The sequence below is a fragment of the Girardinichthys multiradiatus genome, chromosome 18 (assembly GCF_021462225.1).
Source record: "Girardinichthys multiradiatus isolate DD_20200921_A chromosome 18, DD_fGirMul_XY1, whole genome shotgun sequence".
NCBI classification, from domain to species: Eukaryota; Metazoa; Chordata; class Actinopteri; order Cyprinodontiformes; family Goodeidae; genus Girardinichthys; species Girardinichthys multiradiatus.
Window position 1 is genome coordinate 4,920,169 of NC_061810.1, and position 26,145 is coordinate 4,946,313.

Genomic DNA, 26,145 nt, shown 5'->3' on the forward strand with positions numbered 1-26,145 from the left:
GCATTATTATGCACTACTTTGTGTGGATCTAGCACACAAACTCCCTAAAAAACACATTCATGTTTGTGGTTGTAACCAGACCAGCTGACCAGAACAAGATAATCTTAGATGGGCCCCCACTCACAGCATTCTGCAGCTAATAGATCAATATTTACCATTTAAAGACATGATTGATGCTGCAGACTGAGCACCTTTTTAATAGTAGTGTTAGCCCTACTAAGTGATTTTGATTTGTAAGGCGGTAAGACAAAATAAATACATGGTGTTCTGCAGATATTCTGACCATGAAGAAAAGTTACAATCGTTTTAAATTTCCTTATGGATCAATATAGATTTTGGGGCTTTCTATTTTTTTGAATTGTGGCACTTTTACTTTTCCATACATGCTGGGTGGTCCAGATCGTTTGTATTTTAGGATACTGCTTGTGTGACATGTTTAGATTGGAGCTTCAAATGTCATGGGCCGAACCTTCCTTCAGAAGTTCAGGTTCTACAGCAGTATCGTCATTTTATTCACATCCTCCAGCCCAGATCCTGTGTGCAGCATTGAGGATGCGCCTGGTAGTAACATCAATCCAGAGCACAGCCATTACAATTTACCTATCAGAGCTGTTCTAGTTATAACTTCCTCTATTGAAAATGCCCAAAGTGTCTGATAGAAGCTGCTTGTTTCTGTTTGTTAGAACAATTAGTGTTGCACCAAGATGAGCGAAGTCCAGCTGCTAGGCTGTACCTGCTGCTTGAGGCGTGTTCCTCAGGTGAAAGTCTTTATAACAAAGTGATGAAGCAGCTTCCTGACCTAGAGCAGAGGGACAGATTGAAGCTGCACATTTTTCTCTCTCCCTGTAGTGCACCGAGCATTTTATTCTATGCTACAGCGGTTTAATGGACTCAAAGTCAGAAGCTGTATCAGCGGCAAAACCATCTTTGTGAAAAGATGGTTTTGCCATAGAAATGGTTTGATTTACTTAAACATAAGGCCTATGGTTTTATTCACAAACAGGTATATTTTGTAAACAGAACAAAACAAAACAAAAAAAACACTTCTTGAATGTAATCTAATGATTGGAGGGCCCAGTTCTGAGCCCTCTCTTTCATGGGCCTGGGACAACTGACCTGGTTGTCCCACTCTGTCAGTGACCAGACTTTAAACCATATGAAGGATAGTTTGTAACCTGTGGTTGTATCCTGATAAATATGAAACATCTTTAAAGTGTGTTCACCTGGACAACAGACTGGAGTGGAGATGCAACTGTAAAGCCATCTAGAAGAAGAGACAGAGCAGACTGTACTGGACCTTCTGTATTTGCAGCAAGATGCTGTTGGAAAGTGTGATCTCTTCTGCCATCATCTGCTGGGGAAGCAGCATCAGAGCCAGGGACTTAAAGCTCAACAAGCTGATAAAAAAGGCTGGCTCTATTCTGGGAACTCCTCTGGAACCTCTGGAGATCATTGTGCAAAGAAGGATTCTTTATAAAATAAGGAACATTATGGAGAACCCTGAGCATCCTCTTCATGAAACTGTTGTACAACAACAGAGTGTCTTCAGTCAGAGGCTTCTTCAGATGTGCTGTAAGACAGACTGCTACAGGAGATCCTTCCTGCCCACACCCATCAGCATCTACAACGGCTCTTTGAAGAAACCTCCATAATATGAGCTACAACAACATTTAATTTCCCTTTGGGATTAATGAAGTATTTTTGAATTGAATTGAATTAATATTTTAGGAAAGCACTTTAGATGTTTCTCTGTGAAAAATGGGAACAGACTGTATTAGGTAATGAACCAATTTTTCAGTTTTGAAGAACCACATCTCAGCACATCTTAAGCCCCCCCACCCATCACCTCCCGTCGTCCACCCCAGTCTTCCATATAACAGTCAGACATGACAGCTGTCAGTCAATCTCTGCAGCCACCAGGCCTCCACAGAGTGTGTGTCCTGATTGCCAGCGTCTCCTTTCTGGATAAACACACGTAGAAACACAGCCAGTGTACTGCATGTTTTTGTTGCCACCTCAGTCTCTGCAGACATGGTGCGGCACAGCCATGTGCAGTACTGCCGCTGTTTTCCGGGGATGCGTGGGCCACGGCGTGACAGATCTGGGTCTCTCTTGATGTGCTGCTTGGCTGGCCGGCTGCTGATTTCTGGCCCTTACCCGCAGATAACAAAGAGAGAGCAAAGTGAGGCTGGTAATTAACGGCGGCAGCAGCTGTCACTTACCTGGAAATTGTCATGCATCATGTGAATGGAATTAGTCTATTGCCTCTGAAGGAAAATAAATCCAAGTATTTGCATAAATCATGAAAGCCCTTCTCTGTTTCTCTCCCTGCACGCTGCTCTGTGTTGCAAACATGCACATGAGTCTTTGTCTTTCACCCTCAAAGTGGGCTAATATTAGCCCCATGCTGAGGGCCAGCCCTGACTGGACACAAACAGTGATAAATGAGCATAGATGCACTCTGTATGTCTGTGTTTGTGCAGGGGAACTTGTAAAATGAATCCTGTCATTGTGATTCGGGGAGGTGTCTGCAACGAGATGCAGGGTGTCGTAAATCCAGATGTGCAGTGTTCTACAGCTGTGCAGAGAGAAAAAGAAAAAAAATGCCACAATGTGCTGCCTGGCAGACAGCAGTCAAAGAGGATTGGAGATTAGCCGGGGTGCAGACTCGTCGGTCGTTTGGTCTGTCATAGAAAAAGAGAGAGAGAGAGGGTGGAAAAGAAAAGCAAGAGGGCAGTATGGTCCTGGGGATTTTTCTCTCTTTTTTTCCTCCCTATCCAGTCTTTCAGGCCCCGTCGCTTATTTGAGCTCTCAGCCGGCTGTACGTCGTCGCTCTCCTTTTGCTTCCCTCCATCTGTCCCTCCCCCATCATCTCTTCTCTTTTTCTCCCTCCTCCCACCCTCTCTCTCTCTCTCTTTCCCTCTCTCCATACCAAAGCCTGGGGGAGCCAGTGGAGATTAAATGTAGCCTCTGTAAGCCAAAGCACATCATGTAGCAATGTTTCTGTGGCCCCTTCTCTCTCCTGCTTTGTCTGCAGGCCTCTCCTGCTCCTGAGAGGATGGTGGGAATGATGAGAGGACATAAAGAAAGATCATGCTACAAAGTGGATTTTTTAAAAATATTTTTGATTCATTTTATTTTTGCATGCAAGCAGAAGGGATAGATAGATGTTTTCTTGGTGGCACATGGACAGCAGCAAGGTGGACAAAACGTCAGGAGGACTGCTCTTCCTCTTAACCCTACCTTTCTCTCTCTCTCTCTCCCCAATCTGGTTTGATGCAGAGGAAAAGGGGGCCTCTGGCTGTAAGTGATCACAGCTGTGAGGCAAATTAAATGATGATCTTTCTCTCTCCTCTTTCTCCTCCTTGCAAATGCTGCCCTCCTACCCCCACCCCGTAGGGGAGGAGGGGAAAGGGGAAAAAGGTAAAAGAAGAAAGCTTGAGAGAAAAAGGTAGAATGTTACTGAGGCAGGGGGAGGAGATGAAGAGGGTGAAGAGTGTTTATTTTTTTCCTCCAGTCTTCTTTCCACTTCTGCATGTGATTGAGGGAGAAAACAATGCGAGGGAAAAGGGTGAGGAGGAGAGAAAGCAGAACAAGACAAGAAATCAGCAGGCACAATGTTTTTTTTTTCTTTACCTTAGAGTTGTGTAGGTGTGTGTGTGTTTGTGTGTGTGTGTGTGTGTGTGTGTGTGTGTGTGTGTGTGTGTGTGTGTGTGTGTGTTGTTTTTGTCCTCTCTCTAGCCCACCTGCTTTGGACCTGCAGGTCTGGATAAAAAGTGAGTGGAGGCTTTGCTGCATGGAATAGCAAATGAGTGAAAGGCTGTTTAATGTATGCAGTGCAGTCACGTGTGTGCGTGTGTGTGTGCGCTCGGGTACGTGTGTGCCCCCCAGCACCCCTTCTCCCCCCTCCTCTCTCACATCGGTGAGGCAGCCTACTGGTATGCTTCGCTGGCATTGTGGCCCCAGCAGAAAGTACGGATTCTGTCTTGGTCCTCTCTCTTTCTTTTATCTATCTGTCTTCTAGTCCTTTCATGCGGCTCTCAGTCCCACCCATTTCTCTTTATCCTCTGGAATATCTGCTCTTTCTAACTTTATATTTATTCACCTTCAGTTTTTCATTTTCTGATAAGTTGCAGCAAATCTGCCTGACTACTCTCCTCCTTGGACTGCTTACTTTCGCCCTAATTGTGTATGTGTGTGAAAAAGCGAGTGGGAGGGAGAAACGATAGAGGGAGAGAGAGTGTGCACATGGTTCATTCCGGCTCAGTCCTGCCACCCATCCTCATCTTTCTCGCCTCTGCCTGTCGCTCTCGTTCCGTTTATTTAGCCTGGCTTTAAGCAGCTCGTCCAGAAGGACGGGCCTCCTTCTTTGTGCCGCCTTCACTTTTTGTGACAAAATAACACTTCTCATGCTCTTATTTTCTTCTCAATATTGAAGGAATCTTGTTGGCATGCTATAAGCTTTCTCTCTCTCTGTGTGTGCTTTTTTGTCTTCCAATTCCGAAGCAGGCAGAGAGCAAGAGGACCACCGAGTGATAAGGGCATCCTGGACCCAAGACGGAGGGTGAGTCGGCACCAACAAATGCTCTTCCGAAGCATTCAGACCACCATGGTAGTTCTGAGGAGCCATGGAGCTTTGTTATCTTTTTTCCTCTGCAATACCTCTACAGGATTCAGAACCTCATGCCGAACGGGGACATGCTCTTGCAGCCGTCAAGCATGAAACCAAGCAGTTTCACTGCAGGGACAAGCATGAGAGTCATGGTGTCAGATGGATTGTGTGACACTGTGCAGTCCTAGCTTCAGATTTTGATGCCATAATTGATGCATCCACGCTTGGCTTTTGTCTCTTGCACCGTAAATAATTAGCCGTTTCAGACTTTCCCACACACCGCAGGACATCTTTGGACAGCAGCAGGCTCTCTACCTGATGGCAAGAGGCATTTTTCAGCTGCTGTATTGTTCTTCTTAGGTGGGGAGTGGGGTGTGTGGGGGGTGGGGGTGGGTATTGGGTCAGAGAGAAAAGAACAGTGGGAGAGTTTTGGAGAAGACTGGTCAATATTGTGTCTGGCTGAGGTTTGCATATCTTGTATGATCCTAGTCGTACAGTGGTATTTTAATTAATGCAGATTGTTTAGCAGTGCATGTTTGCGGTGTGGGATTATAATCACATGTTCTGAGTCCCCGGCTGACTTGAAAGATGGAAACCCACTGGACGTCTGATGATCCAGCATCCATCAGGGTTGGTAACTGAGCAGTCTGTTCGAATGTGTCTCTCTCTGTCCCTGAGACCCTAACTTGTGACGTTGTGCTTTCATGTCCACGGGTTAGGCTCTCGGGAGCTGAGAGGGATGCCAGGCCAACACAACATCCAGCACATTCCTGCCTCCAATAATGGCAGTCAGGGGTGGTGATGGGGGGTAGGGGGGGGGGGGGGTGTTGAGAGGCTGCCCTGGCGCAGTGAAGCACGAGCTCTCTCTGAAAACTGTTCATGTCATATTTATCAGTAAAAACATACACCTTGCTGTTATGTCATATGTCATGTGGAATTTTATCTTTGTGCTTCAGCCGAGGTTCTCCGTGGCATGCTAACAGAGATCTGCTTCAAGTGGTTAGCATTTATTAGTGGAATCTGTTGTATTTGGAGGTAGGAATGAAGTTGCATTAATACTGTTTTAAGAGCAATGTGTTGGGGTTGATGTAGGCAGAAAAGTATACAGATTTGTGACAAAACCTTTTTGTATTAGCATTGACCTTTGCAAGCAAATTCTGAGGGAAGTAATTACTTGCCTTTAAACACATTTGAGTATGAAGTATCAAGAACAGACAAGTAGTACGCAGGAATTGGTGTGCTGCTCGTAGGCATGGGACGGTTACTATTTAAAGAGATGTCAGACAGAGTTTTGTCTAACTGTGTTGAGCACTGAGTAATGCAGAACTGCTCCAACCCAACTTGTTGCTGCACACTACTGGTCAGCCGGCTGAATGAAGGTTTCTACACTTTCTTCTAAAATTTTGATGTTTAGAAATATTTTCAGTAAAAAACAAAACTCACAGGCAGTCATAGAGTGAAATTAGTGCAGTGCCACACATTGCTCTTGTTAAAGTAATGAAGTTTAAAAGCTACAGTTAGTACGGGCTGCATCTCTGTGAAGCAGCTAGCTACTCCCTGAGTAGATAGCCCGACTAATTAACTAGCCACTATCAGCTTGTTAGATTTGTGTTACTCCATAAAGAGCAGATTGGCAAAACAAGCCCCTGAAAGCCACCGCTAAATTCAATGGCAGCCTGTTTTATATTTTTGTTTAATTTAATTTAAATGTTGCTTGGAACATGTATTTTAACTGAAATAATAATTTTATTACATTAGCAGTAGTATATATAGTTGTTTTTTGGTTTAAATAAAACAGTTGGATTTAATATTGAGTTTATTTTTGGTTTGAATACCTTGATTCAATGAAACTTTGATATTTTTATTCCAAATTATCATGCTGTGAGAATTGCCCATGCCTACTTCATATCTGTCATTTGTTGGTGCCACATGCTAACGCAACTGAAAGAAGGTTATTAATAATTAATAATAACAATATTCTAAAAGTACTTATAATAACTAATACACTTAAAGGATTTCTTTAATTCAGAAAATAACAAGGAAGGGTAATTATTATGCAGTGTAGCTCAGAAACCAGCAGGGGTGAGCACAGCCACGATTGAAATGGGAATGCTAATTGCTAATTTTGCTATACCACAAACTACAAAACATTACGGCACTTTCATCTGAATAGTATTAGAAGCTAATAAATGCTAACGCTGTACTGATAGCATTAGTGTTTCATACAAGAGGAGACATTGTTAGATAAAGAAGAATCAGTGAGAGTAAAAGCTCTTTCCTTTCTGCAGCAGGCCTGCTCGTCTGTGTGTGCTTCTGTTTCATGACTTGAGAGCAGCACAGAGTAATGTTGAGAGCGTGACCATAACAGCTCTGTACATTATGTGGTTGACCTCAGCAAACCCTCGGCGATGTTAAAATTAACTCACTCAAGCTTACAAAATGTAATGGTGAGACTAGCAGGGTAGGTAGTGTTGGCCCTTTGTTGAAAATAAGCACAGCTTTGTTCTTTTTGATACCAGTATGGGAGCTATTGGTTTGATTTGTACTTCTGAGCTGCAGGTAACAAGGCTTGTCACTGATAGAAAAGGGAATCTCTTATGTTGGTGGTTGGTCGTGCTATTAAGTGGTAAATCTTTTAGGAGCTTTTATTTGTAGTTAGATCTTGGGAATATTTATGAGATGTTTTTTTTTAAGCTTCGATGTCTGATGGCGGATTTAATTTAGATTTAGAAACTATAAAAGTAAAACATACAGGAGTAGCATTCAAAAAATATATTTTTGGGCTTCCTGCTAAGAATGGTCAATAATTATTGGTTATTAATTATTCATATTAGAAGTAGAGGCAACATTACACTGTATATACTTTGTACTGGAGACAGGGGTCATTGTGACTTGGTTTGACAATTTAAAACAAGTCATTAGACTCTTATATTAGCACGGCTGGCATTGCTAACTTAAACGGCAGTCCCTGTATCTATTTTATAGCAGATTTACCTACCCGACCAACAGGGTGCTAACATTTCCAAATCCAGTATTTTCCATTAGATACAAAGATTGAAAGTTCAAAAAAATAAAACAGATCACCTTTGCTGCTCCTCATTCAGCCTTTCTGTTATCTACTGAAAGTCTTGTTTTCTCTCCTTCTCTCAAAGCCTTAGTAAACCATAAATATGTTTTGGCAGGTTGAGAAAATACATCTTCCAGCTCTATACTTCCTTGACTTCAGTGATACTGAAAATATGTTACCAACCTACAAGTACTTAGGTTTGATGTGTTTACTACTTGATAAACGATTGGATTTTGGACCTTCCTACCAGCCAGTTACTAGTCAAGCCTGGCCGTTTCTGGATCAGATCCATCGGCAGCACATTTTAAACAACTGCAGTTAACTGACAGCAGGATTCTTAGAGAGTCTTTGCATCTGACCTATATTTTATCTAGCGAGGAAATTGATGAGAATAAATGTACATTGATAGTTCTCTTTATGTAATAGAATGCTTTTAGATGTTGTGTGTGTGTGTGCATCTAGGATTCTAGGAAATGGAAAGGCTTTATATTGCATTTATATTTTATCCACTGGTGGCAATGTCCTTCAGCTTTTATTTGTCTGGATTTTAGACATTATAGCAAGATCATACATATTTGTGGTGAGTAAAATGAATGGATTTTAATAATTATTATTGTTTTTGCTTTTTGTGGCTTTTAAATCTTATCATGCATTGTAGTTATAGCTGGATGTAAAATGCTAATGTGTTTAGACTGCAAGCTCTGACCAGTAGATGCAGCCATGTTGTTAATCAACCAGTATAGAATTGATCCGAATCCCATCTGCACTGCTAATCTTCCAATTTAGCAGTTCCAACATTCCTGTCTTTTTCTTTCATCTCATAATCATTTATTATTAACTCAGCCCAGCAAACAAACAGTAACCTGCAGTGAGTAAGCGTCTACCCGGTGTTCTCCATTGTTCCGCTTCTTCAAACGCTGTTGGTACACTGTGTCCCCATGGCTTACTCAGACATGGAGGACAGCCACACAGACAGCCAGACTGACTGGTGGGCATGCATACACTACAATAAGCTGCCTCTTTACCTCTAGCATTGTCTGAATATTTTCTCTGAAAGGTAAATGAGGTGAACCGTTTAGTTGCGTTTGCACCTGCCAAATTTAGATCTGGTCAAACATGGATGAAAAGGTTTTTCCATGTGTGGTTTTCCACAGCAGCTTTAGATGTGTCAGTCAGTAATAAAACCTGCCATACAAAAGCTCCTGCAGCAGGGCAATCCCAGACCAAAGCCAGCCCACATTTTGGCTTCGGTTACAGTGTTTCCAGTCAAAATGCATCTTTGTGCCTCGAAGTATCGGCTACCCCATGTCGACTGCTTTTGAATGGAGGCAGGCAGCCTTTAAAGGTCAGGTAGATATATGCAGTGTGTTTTCACAGAGAAACCCTCTGTGTATGCCTTCATTGGAGTGAAATAATTGATCAGATTATTTGATGAGATGTGACAAACTGCTGAGGATTGTTTTTCTTGCGTTAAGTTCACACTCACCATTCTGCAGTTTTTTTCTGCCACTCCCTTCTGCAGGCTGTCTGCTCTCCACTGCAGGCGAGACGGGCTTAATCATCAATACCCAGAACCAGTCGGTGAGCGGCTGTGTGATTTCTGGAGTATCTTTCAGCACATCTGTAACATTTTTGCTTTTGTGTGTGTAGCAGTTCTTGCTGCAGAACGGTTTCCAATCCATTCCCTCCAGTCTGTCGCTGAAACAAGATGGCGTCACGCCTCCACATGGGTCTTCCCTCTCCAAGTAATGCCCACTAGATGTGCCTCTAGCTTCTGCTGCAGTTGTCTTTTTTGTAACTCATTGACACCAGGGTCCTATTTACTCGTCACATAGCTGAAATTGCCGAGGCTCTCTTTGGCGCTAAGGCTTAGCCAGCGAGAGGAGATTTCAGCCGGATCGAACACTTTTATTGTTCTTCGCTTTCTTTCTTGTACTTATTAACTGGCATACTGAATGCTGTTTTGTCTACCGTGTTTTGTCGGGTTGCATGGATCAGTTTGTTTTCAGCATCATTTGCCCTTGTAGGAGTGTGCATGTGCATGCAGGCGGTTTAAAAGAGCTTGGGGATTTTGCATAACCAAATCACACAAACAGATTACATATTAACCTCATTGATCCCTGCAAGACTATTGTCAGCAGTTTTAACAATCACAGACATAAGTGCTAACTATTGTCACTAATGCTTTTACTCAGTACAAACCGAGATATTGTGGATTGGATGCTCGGGCAAGAACTCTTAGGTTCAGGCTAAGAGGATGAGTCACAGTTACACTTTGTTGCTGCATCAGCCTCAGAAGCTGCTAACTTTTTCAGATATTTAAAAAAGCTTCAGTGTGCTGTGGTTGTAGTTGATGTTCAGGCGTGTTTTCTGCTTCACCTGCTCTAATAGCAGGAAGCTGTGCAGATGTGTGTTTGCACAGGCCAATTAGATTTGGGGTTTAGGTGGACTTCTCTTTGTTTCCCAACTGAGCTGATATGATTTGAAGTCAATATCAGTAATCTCTATCATAAAGATGTGAGAGTCACACAGTGAGAGGGAAATACAAAACAAAAAAGAATATTCTTCTGTTGCTACATTTTATATTTGATCTTTCTTTCACAGATTCAGTTAATTGAAATATGTTTTTCTTATGTGTTGTATTAAGTAAAAATGAAAATCTTTGTTTTACTGGAGAGACGCACAATGTTTAAGCTCACATGCTAACTCTGGAAGTTGTTTTTCTATATTTGTTGCAGTGTTTGGGAACTGAAGCATCAGTGCCAAGTTATATCGCTAAAGCAGATGAAAAGAACACTCAGATGATTAAAGTGAAAAGCATTTGCTGAATAGCTGGGCTCTCAGATGCTGAAACATTGCAGTTGGTGTTGATATCTTCAGTTTGGTTCTGCAGTCACTGCTGTGGTTAAAAACATTTGAACAAAAAAGTTGAATGCCATAAAGTGTATAATTTAACATAAACCTAAAAAGACATTCATTAACATTGTTTCTAAATTTGCATTTATTTCAACTGCTTTGAGAGAATTCATGTTTAAATTTTAGAACCCTAATCTTGAATGGGTCACAGCACAGTTAAAATTGGGCAAAGCTCCAGTTTTTCCAAATATGAGTTAATTTGCTGAACCTGCTCCCCTACTGAGAGCTGGATGAAAGATGAAGTCTGAGACATTTTGTCCCATACAAGCTATGAAAAATTGAAAAAACATTTAATAATGACCACTTTTTTTCCTAAGCTTGGTTGTCAATATAGGATCAGATATGCTTATTTGTAATTTTATACTAAAGCTAAATTGATGTTAAGGCGTCTCAAAATGAGATATATTCTGTCAATTTAGCTACGTACAGATTTATTTAGCATTAAATTATAATAATAATCTCTGCCTGTCGGTTCATACATTATAATCATTTAAACTGAATTCAATTGAATTCATTTCATGAATGCATTTTAAATCAATTTAGTTCAGTGTTCTTTTGGCTTAAAGTTCATATTTGCATTTTTTCAGTTTAATCGGGTTCATTTAAATTCTGTTTTTTGTAGTATGCCTTATTTCAGTTCAGTTCAATTCTGTTTAGTTCCATTCTCAGTCCAGCTCTCTTCAGTTTAGTTTGGTTTAGCTTAATTCAGTTCAGTGACCTTTATTTCAAATCAGTTTAATGAAATTTGGTTCAGTTTAAATTGGCTTAAATAAATAAATTTCAGTTTAAATCTTTTAAGTTCAGGCCAGTATAACTGTATTTAAATCAGTGCAGTTCAATAAATTGTAGTTTTGTTCAGTTCAACTAAGTTCAGTTCATTTTAGTTCAGGTTAGCGTTACTCATCACTGTAAAGTTCAGTGCAGTTCATTACAATTTCTTTATCTATCACTAATTTACAACAAAAACTATCTGAAGGCACATTGCAAGACAATTTATATGTAGTTAAACAAGTTTTTACACACTTTATTCAATTATTTTTTCCAGTACATTCAAAAACTATTCAGTCCAATAAACATTTAAATCCAGTATAAAATTATTGAATCTAAATTCACTAAGAGCTTTGAGCTCCATAGACGTTTATGTTTTGAACCATCTGACATTGAAGAGAACGTTTGGATAACAGCTTGTATAGCGGGGATGTTATGGTCAGCTCATCTACACTGGATTGTGGTTGCTCATTAGTGAGCATGTGTTAACTGCTGTGCTGTTCACATACAAAACAGTTAGTTATGCTACAAATGTAATAAACTAAGGTCTGCAACAATGATTTGGTCCCATCCAGTCCTTTATGTGACTTGTTTTTTCATTCAAGGTTCTTTTATATGCAATGTGGCAAACTGCACTGTATGAGCAGGGATCAAGCTGAAATCTATTGAAAAACCCAGGTTCCTTCAAAGGCTTGAGAAATCTGGAAAAGTACAAAAGTAGTTTTTATTCATTTTCCAGGTCTCAGTTAGAATGGAACAAAGTAAACTGATTATAGAGAAAAGATTGCTTTTCTAAATTTATTTTCCTTCTTTCATTTTCTGAAGGATAAAAATATAATAATGCCTAATAAATGCAGTGAAATTTACATTAGCTTATATATAAATGATGTGCATTGTCTTTTATTTGCCATGTCACAAGTTGATTTTAAAAATTTACCCATCATTATTTTAGGTTTATGACACAGATAATTGTGAAATCAAGTTAAGCTGTACCTGGAGTTTTTAAACTGGATCTGGTTAAAATGCCACATAAAGAACTTAGATTGTTTTTTTGGGATAGTTTTTTATTCCTTAGCAAGGTAATGATACCAGTGTTTACAAATTGTGCTTTAAAGAGTCTAGATGTGTGTGTAGGATAAACAAGTCTTTATTTACAGATTTTGAAATGGAGTTGATTTATTTTAGTCCAGATGGCTAAAAGAAGGGAAATGGCCTTATGTCACACAAAATGTAAAACCAATTCCAGCATTGATTTTCCAAGATTTATGGAACCAACAGATACATACTATTCAAGCAGAGCAAGAAACTTATGGATTTAGATCTAGATTTATTTATTTATTTTTTTTAAGTTTTTAGAACACTTTGTATGTTTGAGCATAAAATAAGTTGTACTTTGGAAAAGGAAGGAATTAAGAAATAAAAAATGTGGAACCATGAAATTCAAACACAATAGATGGTACAATAAACAGAGCTGATGTCGAATAACATGCTTTTGCTCCTTAATATAGCCATGATCTAGGAGCACTGAGGTGTTCTCAGCAGCAGCCTTTTGTTGGGGAGAAGACATTTTACTGCTGATTCGAAATAAAACTTTGTTGCTGTCATTCACAATTCTTTCAACTGTCAAACATATTAATAGAATAACTCTTCTGTGCTATTTTTATACCTCTTAAAAGGTTTCAGGCAGGCTGTTTAAGGACAGACAAATGCTTTGCTGCAAGTGTGTGTGTGTGTGTGTGTGTGTGTGTGTGTGTGTGTGTCAGGATGTATTAAAACATCTTATCTCTCACAACAAAGGACTGTATGCCCTATGAACATATTAGCAAGGGTGCCGACATGAAGATGACTGCTAGCTGTATTTACCCTTAAAATTATATCTTTCATTTTTCACATTTTTTACATTGGTTAAAAAACAATGCAAACAATATAATTACACCATCGTTGCAATATGCATCATTAAGAAGAATTTTGATATGTTTACAAATTGAATGTTTTTTTTTTTTATTACAACTTTGCAATTGTAGTGTTTCAACTCATTCAGCTTCTGTCACTGTTACATAAAGGAACACTAGATGCAAACACCTTGGCTGTTACTGGGCAGGTCTGCTGGTGCCCTGAACTAACTGTACATTTTCTCTCCGTTTCAGGTGATTAGAAGAGATCAGAACATGTTGAAACAGTCCAGGAACTTGAGATGGATTTTAAAAAAGCACACTGACTCAGCTGCCCCTTTGAACACAAACACACACACACACACACACACACACACACACACACACACACATGCTCACATATTTGTGTGTTTTGGGTTGTCATGTCCAGAATGTTCTTTTCAATTAACCTCCTTATCTCTTGGAATCTCCCTGTAAAATACTGTAATGTTAATAAAATGTTTCCATAGTTCTTGTGTCTTATTCTTCAGATAAATCTATCAATGTTCTGTGCTAATGTTTTATGAAACTTATATTTGCTTTGTTAATTAAGTATTATTTATTTTTAACAGTTATCATTCTTTAAGTTTGCTAATTTCAATTTTTTTATATTTAATTATAATAGCTTTTGCTCATTTTCCATCTTTAAAAAAAGCACTGCTCTATGCTTTATGCTGACATTTTGTATACAAGTTGTTTGCACTTTAATAAAACTTTACTATTGTGTCTCAGAACATTGTGATGGTACATCTAGAGGTAATGTAGATGCAACCCTAATAAACCTAACTGATTTTGTTCTCAGAAAACACTGACTTATTGCTATCAGTTTAGCATAGCCTTAGTTTAGCAGCCTTTAGCTAGCACTCTGTATCATCCTTTCTACAGTAAACTCTTCACATAAAAACTCCTAAAATCTGACTACTACAGCTATATGGAAATGTTCATCAAGGCTCTATGTTATTTAGCATTTTATGGGAATTCCTGCTTATCTGATAATATTGTGGAGTGTTTCAGACCTCTCTGCATGACAGAACTTTTTTAATCAAATGTAATTTTTTATTTTTTTTTCACTATCTATTGAACTTTATCCTGAGTTTGTAACATTTGCGTCTCACCACATTTCCAGAAAACATCAGATCTAAAGCGTTTCCTCCCACACTTGTTTCAGGTAGTTCTTGGCTATAGGTTTTGCACATAAGAAGAACATCAGCCTTTAAGAGTTTAATGTTAAAGAAGATTGGAAAGAAAATACAGCTGGATATTTTAAGATCATCAGAGGAGAATTCTGTTATTTTTAATTTCTTTAACAAATCCAACATATTTGTATGTCATGAGGTCAAAGTGCTTAAAATGAGGTTTTACTTTCTAAAGGGTTTTATCATGTTCTTCAACTGTGTTAATATCAGGTAATGAACATTTGTTTCATTATGTGTAACATTGTTTTTGTTACACATACTGTGTGAATAAAACTTCACTTTAAACAGGCTCAAAGGTTTTACTAATTTACGCTCCAGAATAATTTATTCTGAGTTTGTTCTAATTTTATTAGATTCAAATTAGTGCAGAATAATGAGTTCTGATAAAACTACAAATTTTGTTTGATTTTTGAATTGCCAAAGTAATAAAGAACATTGCTAAAAAAATGTGTTCATTTTCTGAGTATATATAGCCTAGTAACAAATATCAGAGTAATTAAATTATACTCAGAAGATAAAATGACAAAAACTCATTTTTAAATACGGAGTAGTAAACTATGATTCATATTACTTTAGCTATGTAAAACTGATCATGCTTTCATTTTATTATTGATTTTAAGGATGTGTAGCTATTTATTTTTATCCTGTTTAAGTAATAATAATAACTTAGGAACAGAAGGAACCAACATTGTGAAATATTAGAGCCCTTTTATGCTGCAGATTTATTAGGAAGAACAGAAGTGCCTTCCTTTGAAAAAGTTAAATATTTAGAAAGATTTATTCATTATTGTTCCAATTCAGATTTCAGGAGGATTACACTTTTTATCTCCTAAAACTAAAATTCTGGAATAAACTGAAAGCATGTATGCTTTGACATATTCCTCTTTACAAGTTGACTTAGTTGCCATCAAATCTATAATTATGTTTATATGAAGTGAAAAATATGCTGCATAAACACAAACATTTACCATGAGGCTCAATAATGAACTTTACTTTAGACATAAGAACAATTGTATAAAACATACTTTTCTGCTCATTTGTATTTGCAGTGTGAAAAGTGAAGATTATCAGGTACAAACAGCTGATTAAAGGAAACACTGAAAGATTTACACAGAGAAACCGTGTGTGTGTTCAGCATTTTTGTCCCAGTCAGCTTTGTTTGCTGCTTTTTGCTGTCTCTTGCCCTCTCATCGCTCACGCGCTCTGCCTTAAAATCCATGCTGAGAGTTGGCTCACAAGCTGGAGCTCTTTGCTGCTGAAAGTAGGCCAAAAGCAATCTGAGGACAAGGCTCAGGCAGAGACAGAGAGGTATGGATGGTTGGGGAAGAAAACATGTGACAGTCATTTAGGAATGTCTTTTGCTGCTGGAAACCCTGTTTATGCTTTAATCTGTTGCTTTATTCTGTAGGAAACCATCTTTCACATTTTATGATTTATATACAAGTGTAAGTCTTTCTTCAATCACAAAGGTACAGAGATTTAAAGAAACCTGTAATGATTTTTGATTAAAAATATTGACCAACATATAAAAGAAGATTTTGTTTTATGATTTATGACAACAAAAGTTGTTTTTGGATTCTGTAAAACTATTTGAATTGAGAAAAACTGAATATTTGCTGTGCTTCTTCAAATAAGCTACAGGTAAACAGAGTATGAAATATTGTCATTGCTGTATATTTTGTGACATTGTTGTGAAGAATTTAAAAGCTTTCATTTTCCTGAATCTATCCAAAGGCTTAAACTATCCAATCAATCCATGCATTCCTGAAGGGCCATTGTTTCCTCAAAGCATCACAGAGAGAAAAGAAAAAGAAGTTATTGATTTATTTATTTTTTCCTATCCTCAAGGCTGCGTTCAAACTTCAGCTGGAGAATTTGTCCTTGTGAACCTCTACCTCACACCGTGTCTCTAAAATAAAGTCCTGTTTTTGGAAGTCTTTGTCAGTTTCCGTCTTGCTTCCTGCTGTTGCTGCACAGTTTTAAGAATATCTATAACCTCAATATGTAATCGGTTTATATTACAATATATTTTTATTTTACATAGCAGATACATTAAGAAAATAAAGGAAAGCAAATGCACAACATAAGGTATATTGCAAAGTTATATTTAAGTAAGTTGCCTACATTTATCTGTGACCTTGTTGCAGCATTAATATAGTCTACTTTAAAATACTGTGAAATGTTTCCAGGATCAATCAGAATCTGTCATTTGGTTTTATTTTCGACATAATTGGAATAAGTCTCACCTTCATCGCCCTTCAGAGGCTTTTTTCATACTGTGAAAGGTCTTCTAAGTAAAACTTATCTATTAACTGTTTTACTGAGCTGTATACTGCAAGTAATTCTGTTTAATGTATTCATATTATTGTGTTTTATTTGTCTATTTTAGCCTGGGACAGTTGTTTTAAATAAAGTTTGTGTTTTAAAGTATTAAAATCAAAATTTTTTTTTAAACCTTAATTTAATTATTTGATTACCTAAAATAATACAAATTGAGTGCAGTTATATTAATTGGTTTTAGAATATTCACTAGGTTAATTATCAGCAAGATTTCCTAGGCATGGGCCTACCACAGGTAAATACAACAGATTCACCATATTTACATAAAACAAATAAAAAAATAATGACAATTTACTTTTAAATTGATCTAATGGTTCCTAGAATTATAATTGGGTTTTCTATAACCTTTAGAAAATGTTATTCTGACTGTAATTCACAGACTTTTGCAAAAATCCAGAATAAACAACCGCTAAATTTAGTAGTTGTGGTGCTTATGTACATATCACTTGTATAACATAACTAGCTGATTGTAGCTGGTTAATTAGTTGGTCTATCTGCTAATAGCCTGTATTTCTTTAGCTGCCTTTAGCTTTCCAGGTATAGTTTAATATAGTGCTTGTCAATAGGAAAGATGTGTGAGGCTCTCTTTTTTTCTGCAACAGGACAAAACAAATTACTAAAAAAAGCTTAACTGAAATCAATAATAAAGTGTAGCAGTCTGGTGGGCGATGTGCAGCAACAGATGGGGAAGGAAGCAAAGCACCACTCAATGCTCCACACTGCCAGAAAAAAACAATAGTGACCTAAATTATTTTTCTCTGTCGTTACATGGTGAAAACATTGTGATGGAAAATATTCAACATTTTGAAACTGCAACTTTTTAAAACCTCGGTACCAGTAAAACTCCCAAACAAAAGATATGTCTTGAACCTGGTCTAAAGCTTAATTCATAGGGCTGGAATGGTTGAAGAAAAAGAAGAACAGGATTTATTTAAAAAGAAACATTTCAGTCTAAGTAAAATATTCTGTCCAGATATCAGAATTGTTATTCAGAATCTTTATGGTTCACAACCTTAATGTTATATACAGAGGGAATGCTGTTTTGCATTTACTTACATATTTATTTACACCAGCCTAAGATGAAAGAAATTTCATGCATAAATTTTCCACTACAGAGCTGCAGACTGCCAGCATAATTGTCTAGACCTATTTGTGGTCTATGCATCAGACAAGAGGCATTTTATATTAAAAATGTAGAAATCTGTTATTTCTGACTTTTTAATTAAATAAAATAAGTTCCTTTAAATCTTGTGATCAGATTAGGTTGTTTTCTTTTGAAACCATGTAATAAGTAAAGGTTGGATTTTAAAGAAATAATTCCAGTCAATAACTTCTGTTTTGTAATAGTAGGTTCTTCTTTTTTCCACATAATCAGAGAAGCTTGATTTGTCACTGTATTGTTATATTGTTGTTGTAAGTAGGACAACTATATATTTAGATTGGTGTCTATCAAGATTATCAGGAACACGACAGGAAAGCTCCCAACTGGTCAGGTTTCCCAAATGAAGGTTCCTATTGTTGATTAGTTCTGTCTGTTTATGAACAGTATATAGTTATCATAAGCACAGGAACCTTGGTTTCAAATAATACATGTTATACAAGCATACTGCCACTTTTTAAAATCTCATATACAGTCTGTCTAATCATAAGGTTCCCATCTACAGTCATATTCAAAAATATATTTTCATGATAAGAAATGTATACACCTGTGTTAAAATATTTTTTTCTTAAGTAAGAAATAAGACCAAGATAAATAATTTCAGAATGATTTCCCTAAGAATTCAATGCATATCCTGTACTATGCAACGAAAAGAAAAAAGGGAAAAGATGGAAAAAGCAAAAAAGCATTCGTAACCTCATTGCATAAGTGAAATTTGCTGTAGATTTGTTTGTTCCATTCTCATTACAGAACCTACTCTATAGGAGATATTTTGATCCTTTGGAACCAGTCTGCATACTACGGCTGTATCTAAAGGATGCAATGATCACCTTCTAGGACAGCTTAGTATTATTTTAGCTTCATGTGGTTCAGTTTAACTGATGAAAGATGTTAGCTTAAAAAAACTATCAATATTTTTTGTTTCAACAAAATATTAAGGATGCAAACACCTGTGCAACCAGATTATTCCAACGTTTGTATATTTTACATTTTTCCCTCTGACAGATTTTTTTGTTGAATTGTGTAGGATATACAGTTAAACCCCAAACAATTCATACTCCTGGTAAATTTAGTTTTAAAGTAATTTTAAATTTTTTTGCCTGACAAGATGTCATAATAATGATTTGGACTGGTCCAGCTAGTCTCTACTAGAAACTGATAGAGAATCTGTGGAGGACGCCAAAGACTATTCATACCGGGTCATTGTTACACTTAGGGCCTGATCTTCAAAGATCCCAAATAGAGGGTGCTAATTTGCGTGTACTATAAAGAAATTGCACGTGCAATAAGTGGGCATGTTGCCTGCCATTTTCAAAGACTGTGCGTGCAATGGATAACAGGTGCAAAACAGGTGCAGACCACACTATTTAAATAAGGAAATTGCATGTGCTACTGGCTGGAACAAGAGGAAAAGCAAACAAATCCTCTGCTGTGTTGCTAAAATATGCAGGGATTGTTAGGCTGCATCATTATAAATGATCCAGTTGCCGATTTTTTCTTTCTGCTCCATTCGGCCCCTGCTTTTCTGGACTGTTATAGTTAATTAACTTCGTTGTGCTACTCACAGCAGGTTTGTCATCTGCGGTGACGAGATTATTTCTCTTATCTTGCTTGACGTAACTTGCAACACATTGGCCAATCAGTATTAACAATATAAAAGACAAATATGTCTGTTAATTAATTTGTCTCTCTTGATTTTTTAATTATTTTCGGAGACTCGCCGGGTTCTGTTGTTTTATTGCGTATATATGTTTGAAGAGTTCGGAGTTCATCATAAACAGCCACAATTATTAAGCCTGAATATTAGCAACATAAAAATAGATTCTTGTAGGCAGACCCAGCTCCAGATGAATTTATCTGGGGGGGGATGTGGCTAATTTTTGGGGGAAATAATGAGATCCCGGATACAAGTGGCTGAAATGAGCTTCCTCCGGTGGCCGGGGACTCCCTTAGAGATAGGGTGAGGAACTCGGCCATCCGGGAGGGGCTCGGAGTAGAGCTGCTGCTCCTCCACATCGATAGGAGCCAGTTGAGGTGGCTCGGGCATCTATACCGGATGCCTCCTGGACGCCTTCCCCGGGAGGTGTTCCAGGCACATCCCACCGGGAGGAGGCCCAGGGGACGGCCCAGGACACGCTGGAGGGACTTTGTCTCTCGGCTGGCCTGGGAACGCCTTGGGCTCCCCCTGGAGGAGCTGGAGGAGGTGTCTGGTGAGAGGGACGTCTGGGTGTCTCTGCTGAGTCTGCTGTCCCCGCAACCCGGTCCCGGATAAGCGGAAGATGACGAGTACGAGTACATATAACATCTTATTTATTTGTATAGCATAATAACAAATTAACAGCCAAACACAGCCAAAGCCTATTTTGGCATACTAACCTTCAAATCAAATGCCCCTGTTTCAATCTGGCCCTACTTGACCCTACTCAACTCGCTTTGCGAGCATTTCTATTACTGTTTTTTGCTCCTGAGCAGGTACTGGGGTTGAGTAGGGACGACTACATGTGACGTGAAAAGACTGCTGTTCACTGATTGGCCGTGGGTGTAGGAGAAATTAGAAGGTTTTGGCTGAGACATTGCTGGGAAAAGTTAATAAAACTCAAGAACAACTGCAATAATATTAAGGACCACAGAGGCCGGAGCAGGTAATACATTTGATATTACCATTTACAGATCATAAACCATGCGGTTTTGTGCTTATAAGTCCTTGTCCTCATTATTATCATTATCATTCCATGCAGATTACTTTAATGTGAATTAATGTAACACAGTAACGTTAATAGCAGCACAGTGCTCTACACTCATGGCTGGAGGCGGGGCTTCAGTCGCCATAGCTTCAGCTGTTAGCGGGTCACTGGAAACACAACAGGTACTGTACCGAGTAGAGTGAAACCAAGTGGTGCAGAACCACGCCGGCTAAAACAAGCCAGTGGAAAAGGGGCAAAAGTGTCTTCTTTACCACCTCCAAAGTTCCATTTAATAGCCTCCAGTGCCCTCTACTGGTTGTCTTGGGTGAATACATTGCATAGTTGCAATTTAATGTACACTGGGTTTGTAATCTGTCTTGGGTGGGCTCACATAGCTGAATGGGCGGCCCGGCCCCCCAGGTCTGCCCTTTGGCGCTGGGTCTGGTTGTAGGAGTTGGCAATCTGTATGTCATAGCTTTGCTAATTTTAAAACATAATGTCACATAACGTTAAATCGAACATTTACATACGTAAAAATAAATTATTAGAGAAGTAGTTCTATTGTTATTATTTAACAGATTTTACTACATTTGTTTTGTTTGTTTTGCCAATATTTTATACAACATATATACAACATGTTCAATTGTTTAAATTGTTTTTTGGTGACACAAAATCATTTTTACTGCATAAACAAAACTCTCCCCTGGCATATGTTCACATTTAAACAACGTAATCAAACTGATCCAGCTTCGATTGCCCTGTGATGACATAACTTTAATGCTTGTTTAGTGACAAGGTTGAAGCATACACCGTCTTTGACACCACATGGAAAAACCGCTATAAAATGGTGATTTTTCACCTGCTAAGAAGTGATTTTAGCATCCAGTTCGCAAATGAAGGATTTAATGTCTTTAGTTCTTTCCTATTAATTATATAATCAACATCAGTGAGTCTTTTGCATGATGTGCGATTACAGGCTGTGCATGCTTGATCAAGTATGTGTATTTTGCCATGATCAGGTTTGTGCGCTTTCAGCAGATGATCACTGACAGCGATGTTACGCTGGAATGATGTTGAAATGTTGCTAGGAGTTTTACCATAGGACAAATATTATGGCTTCTGTTTGTGACTGGCTCCAAATCAGAGCTTAGATAATCCTACATAGAATCTTCTATTATCGTCTATTTTAAATATTTTTATTTTTGACAGCCCAAATCAGTTGGCACATGTACAGAAGATTATCTCTCCCTGTCATCTGTCATTCTATCTATGCCTCCTTCTGGCCAAAGTGACAGGAGACATTTTTCGTCCCAGTTAGTACCTGCATTTCAAATGTGCTAAATCTAAACGCAAAAACTAGGCCCGCAAACTGTTTCAGACTTTGAAAATCACATTGCGGATGGTAAGAGATGACATTTGCATATCCTCCTCCCATGAATTTGCACGTTTGGGTCATCATCGTATGTTTTGTATATTCATAAAAGCAGACACGCAAAAAAGTTTGCGCCCGCAGTTGCACTGATTGTGCACACGCAATCTGATTACCACCTCGATTGTAGATCAGCTTTGCTGACGCAAATAGTTTTACATGTGGTTTTGTACTCGCAAATCTTTTGAAGATCAGGCCCTTTGTGAATGACGTGTCATGAATGACAGCAAACAGTATCAACCAGTCATATACTTCATCAAACAAATTACTGTGGGATTTCTACCATTAACATTTACGATACATTTTATCTGTTTTAAGAGCTAATTCACTGCAGAGCCTGAAAGCGTTTTTAATCTTAGAGTTAGTGGAGTTCACTCAGGAGTCTCACAGCTGCCTTGTTCAAGAAGTCACGAGAATGTTGTTGTTGATCAGATTAGTGTGCAATTTTTAATATTAACTTTTAATGCAAAGTTAAGTTAAAAGAAGAGCCAGTACAGAAATGAGACTTTCAGGTCTGTGTTCCCACTGTTTGACAGATTTTAACAAAGAGTTGCCTGATTAACATGGTCGTTAAGGTAATAGCTGAACAGCCCACTGGTTCACAGTGACCTTCATCAACGCAGGGATAAACTGACAGGACAGAATTTATTTTTCAGTGGCCATGAAAACAAGACAACTGTTGCTTCATGATGTGATTATTCCATCTGTCACCAGATGGCTTTTATTCTGATCCCTGCATCTTTGTCTTGGATGTGGTGTTTTTTCAGGACCTGAGTATGTTTGTTTGATTAATGCTGAGAGGTTATACCATAAACGTGCTATTTCTTGTTTAAAGGGAAACAAGTGTTGGAGCTATCAGTTCTCTTATCCCTTTAAAGTGTTCGGGATTACCTATAAGACAAGAGGGTCAGAGGGCCACTGAGCAACAGTTTTATTATTGTCTAAAAACAAACAAAAAACAAGTTAATATTTTAGAATGTCTTTAATAACTTGTTTAAATTGTTAACTTTATTGCATTTAAATGCCAGTCTGTGTGTCTATTTCTGAAACAATGGAGATCTACACCTTGATCCTGAGATTTCCAAAAAGGCTCTCAACATTTCCAAATCCATCATTTTCTGTGACAGAAATAGGTTGAATGCTGAAAAGGACAAAAAAGATCAACTTTGCTGCACCCCGTTTAGCCTTCTAGTTATTTGCCAAACAGGTCTAATTCTTTCTCTGTCTCTTACAGCCTCAATAAACCACCTAAAAACTGTTTCCTTTTTCCAGGTGTTTGTTGTTCGTCTCGTGTCATTAATCACATCACTGTAATAAAACCTTTTTCTCTCAATAACAGCACCCATACTGAAGAATACTACTGACAGAATGACCAGCCAATTACTGGTCAGGGCTAATCAAATTGTGTTCACCACCTGATTTTTCTGTGCATATTCAATTTTTCTTTGGTTGTAGAATTTTGAGTTAATCCCATAATGCTTTGGAACCATGGTATTTTGGTTCAAAGTTGTGTGATGCAGTTAAAATGATATAACTGTCTAATACTAGTGGCAGCAAATTTCTGGGCGAGTGTATTTTGCACATCTGTGAAACATAATTCTGAAAAACCTTCTCCTGTATATCTAAGGAATCACTCTGCAACATACATCCAGCTCAGCAACAAATAGAGTAGTTCTAAGGTTTAACCGCATTGTTTAATAGATTTGCTCTACTAAACTGAGTGCTATTCATTCAACAGGCTTCTCTGAATATAAAAACCTAAAAAACATTTGTCGTCCCATACCGTCATAATTCATTTCAATCTTTCTTCCTCTCCCTATCTGTCCTACTCTGCAATCTGGCTTTCAACCTGTTGCTGGAGCGCTTGTCTACATTAAATACGGCTCTCATTCCAGCTCCTTCCCACTGTAATGGAACTGTAATGATGCCCATTCACTGCTGCAGGCCTTGCCAGAACAAACCCATTGACCTTGCAGTAGTACATGGCTTAAAGCCCCTGTCTCCATTGCTCTGGGTGGGTTCTTGGGAGGACCACCTGAGGCATACTCAGCAGACAACTGCATGGAAGAGGGGTGAGAGCTAGATCAGGAAAAGAAACAGCAAACCAAGAGAGGCATTTCCATCTCAACTCAAATGCAGCCCACAACCTCATATCCTATTTCTCCTCCACTTATCCCCTCCCATTCCTTTCTGCTGAACTTTCTTATTTTTCAAACTAAACACTGGATTCAACTGAGAATACTCCAAACAAGTTTGGTACATGTATTTAGATGTCTATGCATATATGTCCTTTCACTTTTGGTCATGTTGGGTTAGAATCTTTGGTTTCATTTAAGCAAGCAACTTTCCATGCAGAGGGGGAGAGTATCCATTTCAAACTGGAATAACTGCTTCCTTTCTATAATGGTTTCCATCTTTGCGCTAGCAACAGTTTTTTTTTTCTTCAACTGTATGCAGATACTCTTAGAGAGTGAGACAGATTACACAATACAATAACTATCCCAGTATCCATATACTGTCTGTTAAGGGTGAGAAAAACCAACTGAGCAGATGAAGCAGACTTCCTCACCTCCTGTACATTTTCCCTTCTCATGTGTCCTCAAAATTCCATTTCACAGTGGAACAATGCATGTCAGTTGTTTAACATTATTCTTCAGTTTTAACCAAATATTTGCCATTAATTTGAAAGAAATATATACTTAATTCAGAAGCTTACACAGCAGTTTTATAACAAACGTAAAGATATGCATGCCTTTAACCGCAATATAAAATATCTCCACAAATACTTGTAATGAAAATGTTTTTATTAAGCCAATTTTTTATGCATTCCTTTTTTTCAGATGCGTATTAAGAAACAAATAGAACCTTACTGAAAACTAATGATTTTAATCAGTCAATTAACCCCTTCACCAATCTAGATGCCCAGACAAGTCCAGACATCAACTAGGCCCCTCCAAATTCTTTCTTTCTATGAGACATTCAAACTGGGTGCTTGCAGGTGGACATTGGGCCATGACTCTGCTTGATAAACATCCACCAAGATTTTCCGGTAGAGAACAGAATTCATTTTTCCAGCGATGAATACAAGTTGTCCTTGTGTTGAAGCAGCAAAGAAACTTAAAACCATCACACTACCACAACCATGTTTGACTGCAGCTATTATGATTTTTCCTGAATATTGTTTTCCACCTGATTCACCAGGAGGCTCACCTTCCAAAATGTTTGTGCTACTTTGTCATGTTGGTCCAAAGAACATGTTTCCCAATGTTGGGGATCATTAAGAGTTTTTGGGGCACAGTTAAGATAAACCTTTGTGTTCTTATTGGTCAGCAGTGGTAATCTCCTTTGAACTTTCCTTTGGATGCCATTTTTCTCAGTCTCTTTCTAATTGTTGAATCATGAGGCAAGTGTGGCCTGCAGAGCTTTAGATGTTGTTCTGTTTTTTTTTTTTTTTACTTCCGGTATGAGTTAATGATGCGATAGTAATTTTGGAGTAATTTTGGTAAGCTGATCACTCCTCAAAAGGTTCAGTACTGTTGCATTTATTTTTCACTTATGGAAAATGGCTCTGACAATATTGAGTCTCAGAGACTTAGAAATGGATATGCAATCCCTCCAGTATGATTGATGTCAGTTACATTGTTACAAGGAGCAAATATGTTTAATCACTCATTTAGGACCAGGTTGATGGAAAGCTAAATATATATTTTAATTAGAAAACTGCAGTTAGAATTTACTCAGGTTATATTGTTTGTTAAGAAAATTGGAAGAGTTCTATGCCTGACACAGGGCATAGAATTGTAAAATTGCTTTCACACACCTCAAACAACCATGGCACATATGCAACAGTCTGATTAATGTGTACATTATTTTTGAACAGTTACTTTTGCACAGAGCTGTCTAAAAGAAATTTCATTTTCATTTTAGAATCTAGTAAGATCTGATGATTTGCACCATGTTAAAAATCTAGAATCAACATAGAGTGCACTTCTTTTCTAACTAAGTAAAATTCTATTATAAAAAATAAAGACATATTGAGGTTT

General features: G+C 38.1%; 1 long non-coding RNA gene across 1 annotated transcript; it reads left to right on the top strand.

Moving 5' to 3' along the window:
* The first annotated feature begins 3,978 nt into the window (after positions 1–3,978).
* Positions 3,979–26,145, top strand: LOC124884182. Its single transcript, XR_007042395.1, has 3 exons — positions 3,979–4,564; positions 13,511–16,494; positions 26,132–26,145. It is a non-coding gene; the product is annotated as an uncharacterized LOC124884182 (long non-coding RNA).